This window comes from Chamaea fasciata, unplaced genomic scaffold (genome assembly GCF_029207755.1).
Source record: "Chamaea fasciata isolate MVZ Bird 193981 ecotype frontalis unplaced genomic scaffold, bChaFas1.0.hap1 SCAF_26, whole genome shotgun sequence".
In the NCBI taxonomy this organism is placed as follows: Eukaryota; Metazoa; Chordata; class Aves; order Passeriformes; family Sylviidae; genus Chamaea; species Chamaea fasciata.
Window position 1 is genome coordinate 132,498 of NW_027094111.1, and position 12,770 is coordinate 145,267.

A 12,770-nucleotide genomic window follows, 5' to 3' on the forward strand; every position below is an offset into this window, starting at 1 on the left:
CCCTCAGCCACCTCAGGGACACCCTGTTCCACAGAATCTGGCACATGGCTAGTTTTACTTTGCAATCCTGGTTTGCCCAGGGGTCACCCCCCCTGTACTCCAGCCCCCCAGCTCGCCCACAGCACGGGGCTTTGCCACTGCCCTTCTCCCCCGCATTTTTTCAGCCTTGAGAAAAAACCAGCACTTTGCTGTTCTGTGGTTTCCTTGGCAACCCCATTTCCCTATCCTCTTGCTTTATGCAACTGTAACTCCCCTGGCCCCGGTCACTGACCCCTAAAGCACAGTGGCAGGTCCCTGTGCACAGGGATGGAGCAGGAGGCGGTGTGTCCTGTCTACCACCAGGACAGCTGATCCTGGAGGGACTCTCAGCTGGGGCTTCCCAAGCACCTGGGATTCTTGGAATGGAATGGAGTAGCTGGTGGTGGTTTGTGTCTCTGAACTGAACTGAATTAAAGCAGTCTTGGAGCTGGTCTTTACCTCTCTGCGTAGGTCCTAGTGCTCCTGCTGTGCACAGGTTGCCCACAGAAGCTGTGGCTGCCCCATCCCTGGAAATGTCCAGGGCCAGGCTGGATGGGGCTTGGGCTTGAAGTAACATTGTCTAGTGGAAGGTGTGCCTGCCCATGGCAGGGGGTAGAATGAGATGAGCTTTAAGGTCCCTTCCAACCCAAACCATTCCATGAGTCCATGACTGGCAGGCTCTGTGACAAACTGAGCAGATTCCCCTGCCCATTCCCATGCTCACTTCCAATCCCTTACACACAGGCGCTCACTGTCTCCCCAGACATCATGCAATATTTATCTGGTGACAGCCACAGGCTCTCAGCACGACTCACTTTGCCGTCATCAGTAGACAGGATTCAGATCTCCTGGGAAAACCACCCATCACTCCCACCTCTGCGTCATGGCTTCTCCCACAGGTGATGATACCGGGGTGATGCTCAGCATGGTGGGCACAGGGCAAGGGGACAGCCCTGCTCAGGAATTGGGCTGACTTCCTTAAAAAAGCAGGAAAACACAGCACTGGGGTGCTTTAGGGAGGGCAGGAATGATGCAGAGGGTGCTGTGTGGGTTGGGGGGAGTACAGGAACCTCCCTGTGCCTTGGTGACCTGGGAAAGGTGCCCGATGTGCCCCCAATACTTGGACCCCAACAGCTCTTCCCCGAATCCCAGAAGGCTAGTCAGTTCCCCAAAAGCTGAGCAGACCCTGCACCAGCCTGGGCCTTGATGCTAAATGAATGCAAGAACTGTAGAGACCCTAACCTCAGCTGCTGCACTTACTTTGAGCTGTGGCTCAGCTAAAGCCTTCCAAATTCTGGGCTTTTTATTCAGCTTTTTGTTTTAGTAAATGCCTAAGCACTGGTTTTCCTAAGCACAAGGTGCTACCTCTGCTACAGGGGCAAGGGAAGATGGGGGATGCAGGGCTTTTGGTCTGGATTCCATAGGGGTGGTTGTCAAAGGATGCAGGGGTATGGTGGTCTCTACACATGTGTAGGAACCAGGCAAGGGTATCTGGCAGGACACTCACAGCATTGAAGGGCACACAAATAGCACTGAAATAGGAGGGGAAAATTGCTGAGCCTGCCAGTTCTAGTTCCAGCCCCAGGTTGGTATACAAATGGAATTTCCTTTCTCTTTCATTGTTCTGTCTTGATGTGAGTGATTCAACTGCTTTGGAGCAGCTCTGAAAAAGATAATGATTGCCCAGGACAGCCACCTGATCCAGCCTGGATCTTCATCCAAGCCAAAATACTTGGAGCAAAGCCATGCATTTGAGCTGACTGGGTATTTGCTTTGGGGTGTTTTTCCTGAAAAAAATAAAAAGGGGGAAAATCAGTTTGCATCTGCAGTGTTTGCAGCCCATTGGAAAGAAATGATTAGTCGAGGTGTATGGCTGCGGTTCTGCGCACCAGGCTTTGTGATGATTAAAAGCATCAAAAGAACCCAAACTGGACCCAGACTTTTATTTCTAAAGTGAAATGTGTTGCATGGCAAATTACAGAATATACTTTTCCTAAGGGAAAACCCCGTGCCCTTTTTTTTTTTTCCTGGCCAGAGAGGTTTGCTGAGTCTGCTGAGCACTTTGATCTTAGCCTTCCTAAAATCACAGTGCTTGGCACAGACCTTTTTTTTCCCCTCCTTTAGCTGAATATGCAGAGAACTGAGCAAAGATCCCCCATTAAAAGCAAAAATCTCTCCACAAAATACAATTTTTCCTAACTTTCAGCTGGAATCATGCACAGTCTTCCATCTCGCAGCCAGGACAGAGGAAATGACTGGGAAAAAACCCCAGTAAATCCTGTAAAAGCTCCCAACTCACTCAAACCACACAAATTCCCATCTCTGCACCTCCCACGTCAGTAGGTCGACCTAAATATTGCAGAGAAAAAAAAAAAAAGTCTGGCTTTTTGGCCTGACACTCTTTTTTTTCCTCCCTGCCAGGAGCTCTTGGGCGCTCGGCAATTAGGAGCTGGGGATTAATCCTGAGTGATATAATGAAGTGCCAGGTGGCTGGAGGACAGAGCTGGTGAGCGGGGCCGGGGGGAGGTGGAGGGGTGCGGTGTGCTTTACAGATTAACATGATTTAGGACAAGTTTAGTGCAGGTAGAGCACACACAAGGTGATGGGAAAGAGGACGAGGAGCCTGGGGGGCTCAATGGGATATTCAGGCTCATTCCTACTCTGTGATCCTCTGCATCTAAATGCATGGACCGGGCAAGGCTTGTGTTGCAGAGGAAAAATGGTATTTCCACCTTTTCTAACCCTGATTTGTTTGTAATGTCCCCAAAGTATCTTTCCACCTGCTTTACACCATATCAGAGTCTCCCAGCCCTATGTCAATTATTTATTGAGGGAAAATGCCCCAGGAGGGTAGGCTGGACAGCTCCTAAGCTCTTCCCCCAGCCATATCTGTGCCCCCTCAGGGAATCACAGAGTTCTTGGAGTGTGAGGGGACCTCAAATCCATCCAGTCCCACCCCCTGCCATGGGCAGGGACACCTTCCACTATCCCAGGTTACTCCAAGCCTCAGCCAACCTGGCCTTGGACACTCCCAGGGATGGAGCAGCCACAGCTTCTGTGGGCAACCTGTTCCAGGGCCTCACCCCCCTCACAGGGAAGAATTCCTATCCAATATCCCAACTAACCCTGCTGTCTGCCAGTGGAAATCCATTCCCCCTTGTTCTGCCACTCCAGACCCTTGTAAATAGTCTCTGTCTTTACAGCTCCTCCAGATACTGGAAGGCCACAATTAGGTGACCTCAAAGCCTCTTTTCCAGGCTGAACAATCCCAACTGTCTCAGTTCTTTGCCTTTTCTCCAAGGCCTCTAGAAGCCTGAAAGTTGCGAGCAGCTGGCACTGAGGGCCACATCCTTCCAACAACCTGCCTTGTCTTTCCAAAACGAGAATATAAATAGCTCGTCCTGTACAACACCATTATCCAGGAGCTGCGCCACCAGCACCGGCCGCTTGCAGCAAACCCATTACCCACAGCAGCCAATTTATTCCCAACTCTGGCAGGGTCAGAAACCGTCAGGGAAGGAAATGCTAATTAATAGCACTGTGCAAAGCAGCCGGTCTGGGCATGGCATGTAATTAGTGAGCCAACTGCAGCCACCACAGTGCTGGGGCTGTGGGGAAAGAGGCAGCCGAGCAGCCATGGTAGAGGGACCCGCTGCAGCCTCCGGCTATAACTCAGGATGAGGGCACTAATTGCACTGGGGACACATGTGACACGCTGCCATCAGTGAGACTGTGACAGTCCGTGTGTGTGCTCGCATCCCTCTGACACCTACACCACCCTCCCTGGTCCAGCCCCCATCCCTGCTGTCTCCTCGACGTGCTGCCTTTGCCCAGCCGTTTTGCAGGTAAATGTGACATTTCCTCAGGGCAGGAAAGATGCTTGGAATATAAAAACTCCTGGTGGTGAGAGATGCAGAGCCTAGGGAAGAATCGTGCTAATGCCCTTACATCTCTGCCGTGGTGAGTCATCCAGGCCCTCAGAGGATCCTGGCTGTGCTTGGATACAGGGAAGGTAGAAGCACAAGGCAAGACGAAAAATTACTTTGCTCAGAAGATATCTTGGTTACGGCAAGGAATAAAATTGTTCCCTTGGCACCCACCCTCAGCTCTGGTCCCACAGCCGTGGGGAGGAGGGTTGTTGTGCCGTTGGGTGGGCAAGAAGGGCCCCATTTGTGGGAGAAATGGGAACACTTAGTCTAGAACATTCAAGTTGTTAATGGAGTACAATTATTTGTGGAAGGGAGGAGGATGGATCTTTCCATCAGGCTGGTGGGAAAAATCCATTCTGGGATTGGGAATTAGGCTGAAGCATCACCTTGAAGGTGGTTATGGGCAAACACTGCCTTCCCTTCATCCCTGGCAACATTGCTACTCTGATGCTCCCAGTCACTCTGCCACATCCATACGGATGTGTGTGTGTGTGTGTGTGTTGCTCCTTGACGGGGACAGGGGGACAGCTCCTGGGAACTGTGGCCACCCCTGACCAAGTTTTGCTCCCTACTGTGCCACGGGAGGACAAGCCAAGAAAGGCAAGTTAAAAACCCAAATTAAAAAAATCCTTTAAATCAACATTTTATCTAAGCCAACACCTCGCTGAGCCAGGGCTGCTCCTGACATGGCTCAGCCTCTACCAAACCCAGCAGCCGGAAGGGATTTACACATCAAATATCCTCTCCCTCAAACTGTTGAAGCTGAAACCTTGGGAGAGAGGAAAAAATCTGTTTCCAGCTGTTTTCCTCTCCATGTAAGTAAATATATATTGGCAGAGCATTTCCTTCCGCCTAAGGAATAAATAACATGTTAAATAACATCAGTTATTTAATATTGCTCATTTAAATCCTTGTGTTTGGCTCTCAGCTGTTTCACTTGTCTCAGAGCAGGGATGTTGGCACTTGGTGTTTAGAAAATATATTTCTGTATTTAGATAGGCTGACAGATAGCTGTGGAAGAGCTGTTCCAATCATTAAATCACCGCTTTCAATTTTTCCTTATTACTAGTCTTCATTTAACCACAGGCCAGGCTGGCCAAGTGCTCCCTGGAGACAGCCCAGCTGAGCCTAGCAGGTTTGCAGCTCTAAAAGAGGTCTTAAGAAAAAAAATACCCTGATTTGATAATCAGAGAGGAAATCTTCCCTGAAAATGTCTTCCCAATGCAGAGGCATTCAGGAAGGGGACAATGACGTGGCTGGAGTCTGATCCTGGTTTCCTGCTAGGCTGGAATATTTTCAGAGAGGAAGAGTGCGAAAGTGGGTGGTAGGAAGATCCAGCACATTTGCAAGATGCAGGGGGGTGAAAGGGTTGATTTTGTGCCTTTCAGAAGAAGAAAGAAAAGAGGGAGAGAAATCACCTTCTCTGATCAGCTGTCTGAGGTTCTGCAGGCTGCAGAGGCTGGAGGAGGGGGAGCTGCCTTTGAAACTGGGAGAGGCTGAGCACAGCAGCCTATGCTGTCACTGCGATTTTTCCTCTGGCTCTTTCCTGTTCCCTGTCCTCACCCTGGATTAGGACCCCACTCTCAGGATGGCCAGAACACCCAACATTGGGGTGTCAGTGGTGGTCTCATGGCAGGGCACAAACAGCCAGAGATTTCCTCTGCAACCCAGAACTAATGGTTTTCAACTCTTTTCCCTGATGTCTCTTACTTTTCCCTGTCTGGTAGCACCATGACTTTGGAAGAGCCATGACATTCCACCTGCTCTCCAGAGGCTCCCAGTGCTGGCTGATGGACTGGAAATGCTGGCTCTGTCCCATGGCTTGGCATTGCCCCTGGCAGCAGAGACGGAAGCAGGTGGTTGTCTTGGAAAAATACAGCATTGGGCAGCCACTATCTGTGTTCCTGCGGATGGAAAGGATGCTGCCCTCCCGGGGGTCTCTCCCAAGGTCACTAGGACCAGCCAGGACAGATGGGAGCAGGCACCTGGTGGGTATCATACTGGGAACTGAAGCAAAGCAAGATCCCCAGCTCTGACAAAGGGCCGGAGGAGGAATCCTTGGAGGCAGCTGCATCAGGGGTGGCATCACTACAAATGTTCCTCACCAACCAACAAGTGATCCTGTTGACTTTTCAGCTGGAGATCCAGCTCAGACAAGTCAGGGATGAGCCAGGTGGAAAGCAGGCAGCTGGTGACCAAAGAGCTTTGCTCTGTCTCTGACCACAGCTGCATCCAGCCTGACTCTGGCTGATCCCAGTTCCTGAGCCCTTCAGAGCTCAATCTAAGTGTCAAGGAAAAATCCTGAGGTCTGCTGAGCTTTTTGGGATGAGTCCTGCCCCAGTGTTGAGCCATCCATCATCCCTCCTGACATCCAAAACCAAACCCATGCAGGTGAGGGATGCTGCAGCCAGATTTCCTGAACAACTCCTGCTTTCAGGACCTGTTGAGCATCTTCAAAACCTCCCAGGATCCTGTCATAAACCTGACCATCATTTCAGGACCTGCTGCCTTTGAGCCCACACTGTGAGGAGACACACCATGCTGCCTCACAGCCAGGCAGCCACCCCGCCCAAACCCAGCACAGGATATGGAGATCTCTGAGATAACCAGGAAAATCACACGTTTAAAACACCCTGTAACCACCACTGCTCCCTTGCCATTGCTTCCCTGACCTCCACATCTTGGCTTCTGGCAGGGAATGACTGGCACAAAAAATAAAGAGTTGGTGGGAGCTGATGCTCCTTCTGCAGCTCCCGATGCCTCCAGGTCCAAATCACATAAATCTCAATCCTTCAGCCCCAAACGAAACCTGATCCAAACCTTCCTGTGCTTTTCCACCAGGTTTCCACTGAAAGGAGGTTTCCTGTCCTCTCCTAACCCCAAACCAAATCATCCCATGGACTTCTGCAGGAGCATGAAAAAGGGGAGGGGAAGACCCAGGGTCTGAGCCCAGAGCAAAAGGCACTGAAGCTGCAGTCTGTGATTTGGCACAGTTAGAGAGCAACAGTACTGCAGCTGACTTGGATTCCCAACATCAAAGACAACATCCGTTTCTTCCCCAGCATCTCCAGAGCCCTCCAAGGAGGTGAATCAGTGAGCTGAACAGCCACGTGCCCATCCCATCCAGCACTGGCATCCAGGGGATGACCATCTCCCCTGCACTGTGGCTCAGAGCTAAAAAGCTGCAGAAAACGTAACATTAATACGCTGAGAAAGAAACCTGCCTCCTCCATGACCATGGTGGGCAAAGGTGGCCCGGGGGCTTTCAGCCACATTTGGCATGGGTCTAACCCGCATCCTGTTGGTACAGTAACAGACACTGGCAAATCTCCCGTCAGACTCACAGGAGACCGACAATCAGACCTTACCTCCTGGGAAACCTAGACCGAACACTCCTCCCTGTCCCTTGGTAGTGCTACATGTGTGTCTGCCTATGTGCACAGGGTCCTAGGCCCTCCAGCATGTCACAACCAGACCCAGGCACCAGGACACGTGGTCCCCAAGTTACGACCAATCCCAAGCCACAGGACGCAGAGTCCCCATGTCTCAGTCTCAAAGGACCTGCTCCCTGTCCAGGAAAACCCAACCCCTCGGGGAGCCTAGGGGTCATTTTGACACCAGCAGCAAAAATCTTTATTTTTCTAGCCTGGCTCTGTCTGGGAGCAGCATCCTGCCCTGGATCCCCCCCTCCCCACGATGGTTCATTTATGAGATGACTCACAGGTTGTTAATGTTCCCGAAGTGCATCGGATGGAAGCAGTACTGCCACCTCCGAGCGCCAGCTGAGGGGGGCACAGCTCAGGCTCCCAGCTCCCCAGAATCCAGGGAGTCACTGCCGGTTCCCACTCAGTGCTCCATTGTCAGACAAAGACAGCACAGAGGGGGGCGGCGGGGTGGTGAAAATACCTAAATAAGCAACAATCGGGGAGAAAGGCTCCTGTGGGGATTGAGTTCCCCAGGGATGGGGTGTGATGCCCATCCTTCCTTCTTCACTGCCAGCACAGCTTGGTGCCCACAAGCCATTTGCTATCGCTGTCCCTGTCACTGCCACGAGGCCAGGCGTGAGCCAGGGTGAAAGAAAAGGCCTCATTAACCCCTCCGATGAAACAATCATCACTTTGGAGGCATTTTTCATGGAAAAGGATGAACCAGCAGATGCACTCACCCTGTATTTGTAAGGGGCCCTGCTGCCCAGCCTTGGGTGGGAGCAGCAGGCTTGGGGCAGGCTGGCACCGTCACCAGCTTGAGCCCAGCAGGGGGAGAGCCCCTCTCATGTCCCAAGAACATCTCAGGGATACTGGTGGCATCACCTTTGAGACATCACCAAGCTCTGGGAGAGGGGCTGTTGCCTGCAAGGTGGTGAGCAGAGATTTTCTGTCCAGCCTCTGGACTCAACTCTGACTCTGGCCATCTCAGTGTGCAGACACCCTGCCTCTCCACAAACAATGCTGAGGAAATAATGCTGCAAACCCCCCACCTCACATGCAGCCATGCAGAATGGTGAGGCAGAGAAGAATCTCATCTAATTTTAACTCCCCTGATGGATGGGCTTTGTTCTTTGCAGCAGCTGCCCCGCAAGGTATGAAAACACTCAGATATGTTGACATGGGAAAACAAAACACACAAATCAGCCCATTTTCCTCTTCAAGGCTGATTTATCTGGAGCTGTCAGTGGAGAGAGGGGAAGTGATGAGCCCTGGGGAGATGGGGGAGCAGCCTGGACTCCCAGCTCGGTGGTTATCACTGCAGTTGGGCTGATGCTCATCGAGCATCTGGTCCATTCTCTCCCAAGCCCCAAAACATCTCAGATCTACAGAAAACAAAGTGACATTTTCTGCTGCAATTCCCCAAGGTGTGATTCTGCGCATGTCCTGGGTCATGCTTATAAATAAGGGGAGCTAGATGCCAAAAGAGCCCCCCTAAAGTGGTTCACAAGCTGAGCTCCATCCTGGTGCCTCCATCGTGCTGACTACTTTGTTTTCTGAGTCGAGATGGGTGGGATCAGACCCTGGAGAATGGTGACACCAACTCAGGGAGAGGAGGGGAGGCTGGTAAATCCCTCTGTAAGGGTTGGTGCATCACTTCTATAAGGGGAAGGAAGGAAGGAAGGAAGGAAGGAAGGAAGGAAGGAAGGAAGGAAGGAGCGAGCAAACACAACCCTGATCTTTTCTTATGTCATTTTCTGGGAGGCAAAGCACTTGCCTGGATTTCCAGCTTTGTAGAAGCTTACATTCCATTGCCAGTTTCCCACCTTTGATCTGGAAAATCCTATCAGCTCAGCCTGATGAGGCTCCTCCTGTTTGCACTGGCTCTGCTCTGCCCAGGTCTGCCTTGTTCACCCAACTCTCTCCTGCACCACGAACCCTCTCCCAGCTCCTGTTACACATCCTCCTATTCTTAGGCTTGGCCTGCAGACCCCACAATGGGTTTGCATCCCCAAGAGCAGACAGTTTCACCGTTTGGAAAGGAAGAGGAGAGGAAGGGACCTGGAGGGCTTGACAACAGCCATTGCCATCACGTTCTTTCCTTCCTCCCAGGAAGGGTTGAATTAACTACCAAGAGCAAAACCATGCATATAATTCCCTCTTGGCAGGGTGCAGGTGAAACATTCCAGAAGCTTTCCAAGCAGTATCTGATTTTGACTTCTAGGGTAGTGGATTTGTTGATATTTGTTTTTATTAATTTACTGCCTCAACAATTTTAGCTCCTCTTGAACATCCAGGGATGTGATGTTCCATCAACAGAGCCCTACATATTTTGTGAACGTGAGTGGAAAAGCAGGAAATAGGATGGAGAAAATGGTGCCTGCACACATGGTGTGTGCCTCTCTGTAGGTACCATCCAGCACCGGTTCATGTGGGGTTTAGGAAGGGTCATGGACAAGGCTGGGAGCAGGATGCAGCTCCTATGGTGGCATTTCAGACAATCCCTGTCCCCCCCAGGTTCGATGGCAGATGCTGAGCTCCAGGTCTGTGCAGTATTTGCTCTAGACACTAAACTCTGCACAATAAAATCCTGCTTGTGTAGCACTGGGAGGCAAGAGAGCAGTATAGGGACTGCAAGGGAAGCAGGAGACTCCATGGTGTGACATTGCAGGCTGCTCCTCTTGCCAAAAAGCACCCTTACCCAACTAAAAGCAAATGCACCTGGTTGTGCCAGCACCGCTTCTTCAGATTTGGGGCAGACATCCATTAAAAATCGAATGCTTCTGTCCCTGGAAATGTCCAAGGCCAGGTTGGATAGCGCTTGGAGCAACCTGGTCTAGTGAAAGGTGTCCCTGCCAGTGGCAGAGAGTTAAATTAGATGGGCTTTAAGGTCCCTTCCCACCCAAATCATGCCATGATTCTATGAAGATAGGCACTATGAAGGGGGAATAAAAAACTGATTTTCTCCTCTCTTCATCACAGCTCTGAAATGTGTAGACAGGACTCAGGCTGGCTGCCAAACTGAAAATTATATAAAAATATCTAAATATTTGATATATTTATATTTTAGATATTTTTATATTTCTATCATAGTTCTATACCTGGCAGAACTGCCCTGGCCCCCACCTCAGCAGAGGACAGAGCTGTCCCAGTGTCACCAGAGATCCAGTGCAAGGCTCTCCCTAGCAGTATCACGGCAAGGTGAGAGACATTTGGAGAATCTCAGTGTCCTCCATGGTGAACTCATCTCTCGTCTCCTTCTCTATTAACCTCCAGAGGTTGCCATGGATTTTGACTGGAGTCCAGCCACAGCAGATTCATGGCTCCTGCATGTTATTTTATGTCCATTTTGATTAAAACCAATAAATTCCAGAGGAGAGGGTCTCTTCTCACTGTGAAATACACTTTGTCAAGTTTGCAGTCTCTGAGTAAATCAAAACACTGCCAATAGTGGCTCCAGCTGTAAATCCCCTTGGATGGACCTTAGCTCACCAGGCAAAGGAACAACGTGAACTGTGCTCCTTGACAGCCTCAGCATTGCTCTCACCTCCTCAATTTGATATATTATTTATTTTTCAGGGTGTGGGGGAGAAAGTAAGAGCTAAGGCATTGCCACACAGAACTTCCTAAGAGAAGCAATCCCCACAGGAAAGCAGGACTCGATCCAAGATCACAGAATCACAGAATGGTTCAGGCTGGGAGGGACCTTAAAGCTCATCCCATTCCACCCCTGCCATGGGCAGTGACATCCCAGGTTGCTCCAAGCCCCATCCAGCCTGGCCTTGGACACTTCCAGGGATCCAGGGGCAGCCACAGCTTCTCTGGGTACCCTGTGCCAGGGCCTCACCACCCTCCTGGGCAAGATAAAGTGGCATTGATCAAACTCGGGATGCAGAGAGAAGTCCCAGCACCAGTGCTGGGGGTCAGGACCTGCCAGATGCACCAGGCTGCATGCACTGCCTTAGGGTGATACACTCCCTTCCAACATGCCTCAGTTTCCCCAATTTTGGGAACTCCATCCACGGCAGCAGCCGGGCTTGGCAGCAGGAGCAGCAATAGCTGGGAGCAGGCAGATGAACACCAAAGCCCTTTAAAGATTTTCCATTTGTTTTATGCATCCACTGGGTTTATTTTTAACATTCCAGCTGAAAAAAATTTATAAAGAAATGCTGGAGCTGAGCCGAGAGGACGTGTTTGCTGGAACCTGCCAGGATGATTAGTTCTTTGCAGATAACCCATTGGAAAAGGGTCAGTGTGGGGGCTCTGGCCATGCCGGGAGCCAAGCGAAGGGGTAAGTTGTCCTCCAGAGAGTTCCTCTGCCATGCTAAAAGCTATTTGACACTCCCCAGCCCGATGTTTCCTTCCCACTGGGAGAGATCAGCAACCGGCCTGCATCAGAGCTGGGCACAGCAGACACTCAACACCTTGGCCTTGGTCTGAGAGGCTGTTTTCACCCAGGAAGGTTTTTAAATCCCATATTCTGGATCACACACAGGTGCAGAACAACCTCCTCTGCCCTGCCTGGGCTTGTAAAACCACTGCAGGAATGGCAACACCCTTCAGGTAAGGAGGCTGATGTGTCCAAAGTGCAGGACTCAAGATATACATGTTAAATCCATCCCTGTGCTCCCAATTCCTGCCTTTACCCATCCCACCAGCCCTGTGGGACAAAGCCAGGACCACAGCCACCTCACACTGTGAGGACAGAAACCCACAGCATGTTGTTCCTGCCTCCCTGCTCAGTGGCCCTGGAGCTGGTTACCATCTGAACCATGGGATGAATGAAAAGCCATTAATTCCCTCCTGGGCATTTTTATGAGGCTCTTGATGAAATGTCTGGATGCTTCAGCACTGCAGGAGTTTGATGCTGGCAGAGCTCTGCACAGACTGAAAACCCCACCTCCAGGGTTGAACAAGCTGCTGGCCTCTCCTCCATGTCCTGTGTCCCCTGCTCAGTCCCTCTGGAGCCAAATGTACCCAAAATTGCAGCCAATCATTCTCTCTGAGCCAGTGCTGTCCCAGGACACAGGGCAATGAATTAATCCATCCCCAAGGCAAATAGGAGATGGGGACATGCCAAATGCATGTACCCACAGCCTCCACCCCTAGTGGGGCTCCAGGAAAAATAAGGCTCCTGCTTCTCAGCTTTGCAGACCCTGAAAGGGGGGAGCCCTGCTGGAGGAAGGCAGTCCTGCTCCAAGGCTGGAAAGGATCCTTGCAAAGGGGTGGGTGAAAGCCCAGCTCTGCTAAGCAGGTGCTGCTGCTGGGTCTGTATTTGCCCCTTCACTCTGCAGCGTCTCCCTAAATCCCTTAGTCTGCAGCAGCACCCCTCCTAAGCCCCCCAGAAACCCTCTTTAGCGCCCCCAGCATCCCTACTTATTCCCTTCCAAACATCCCT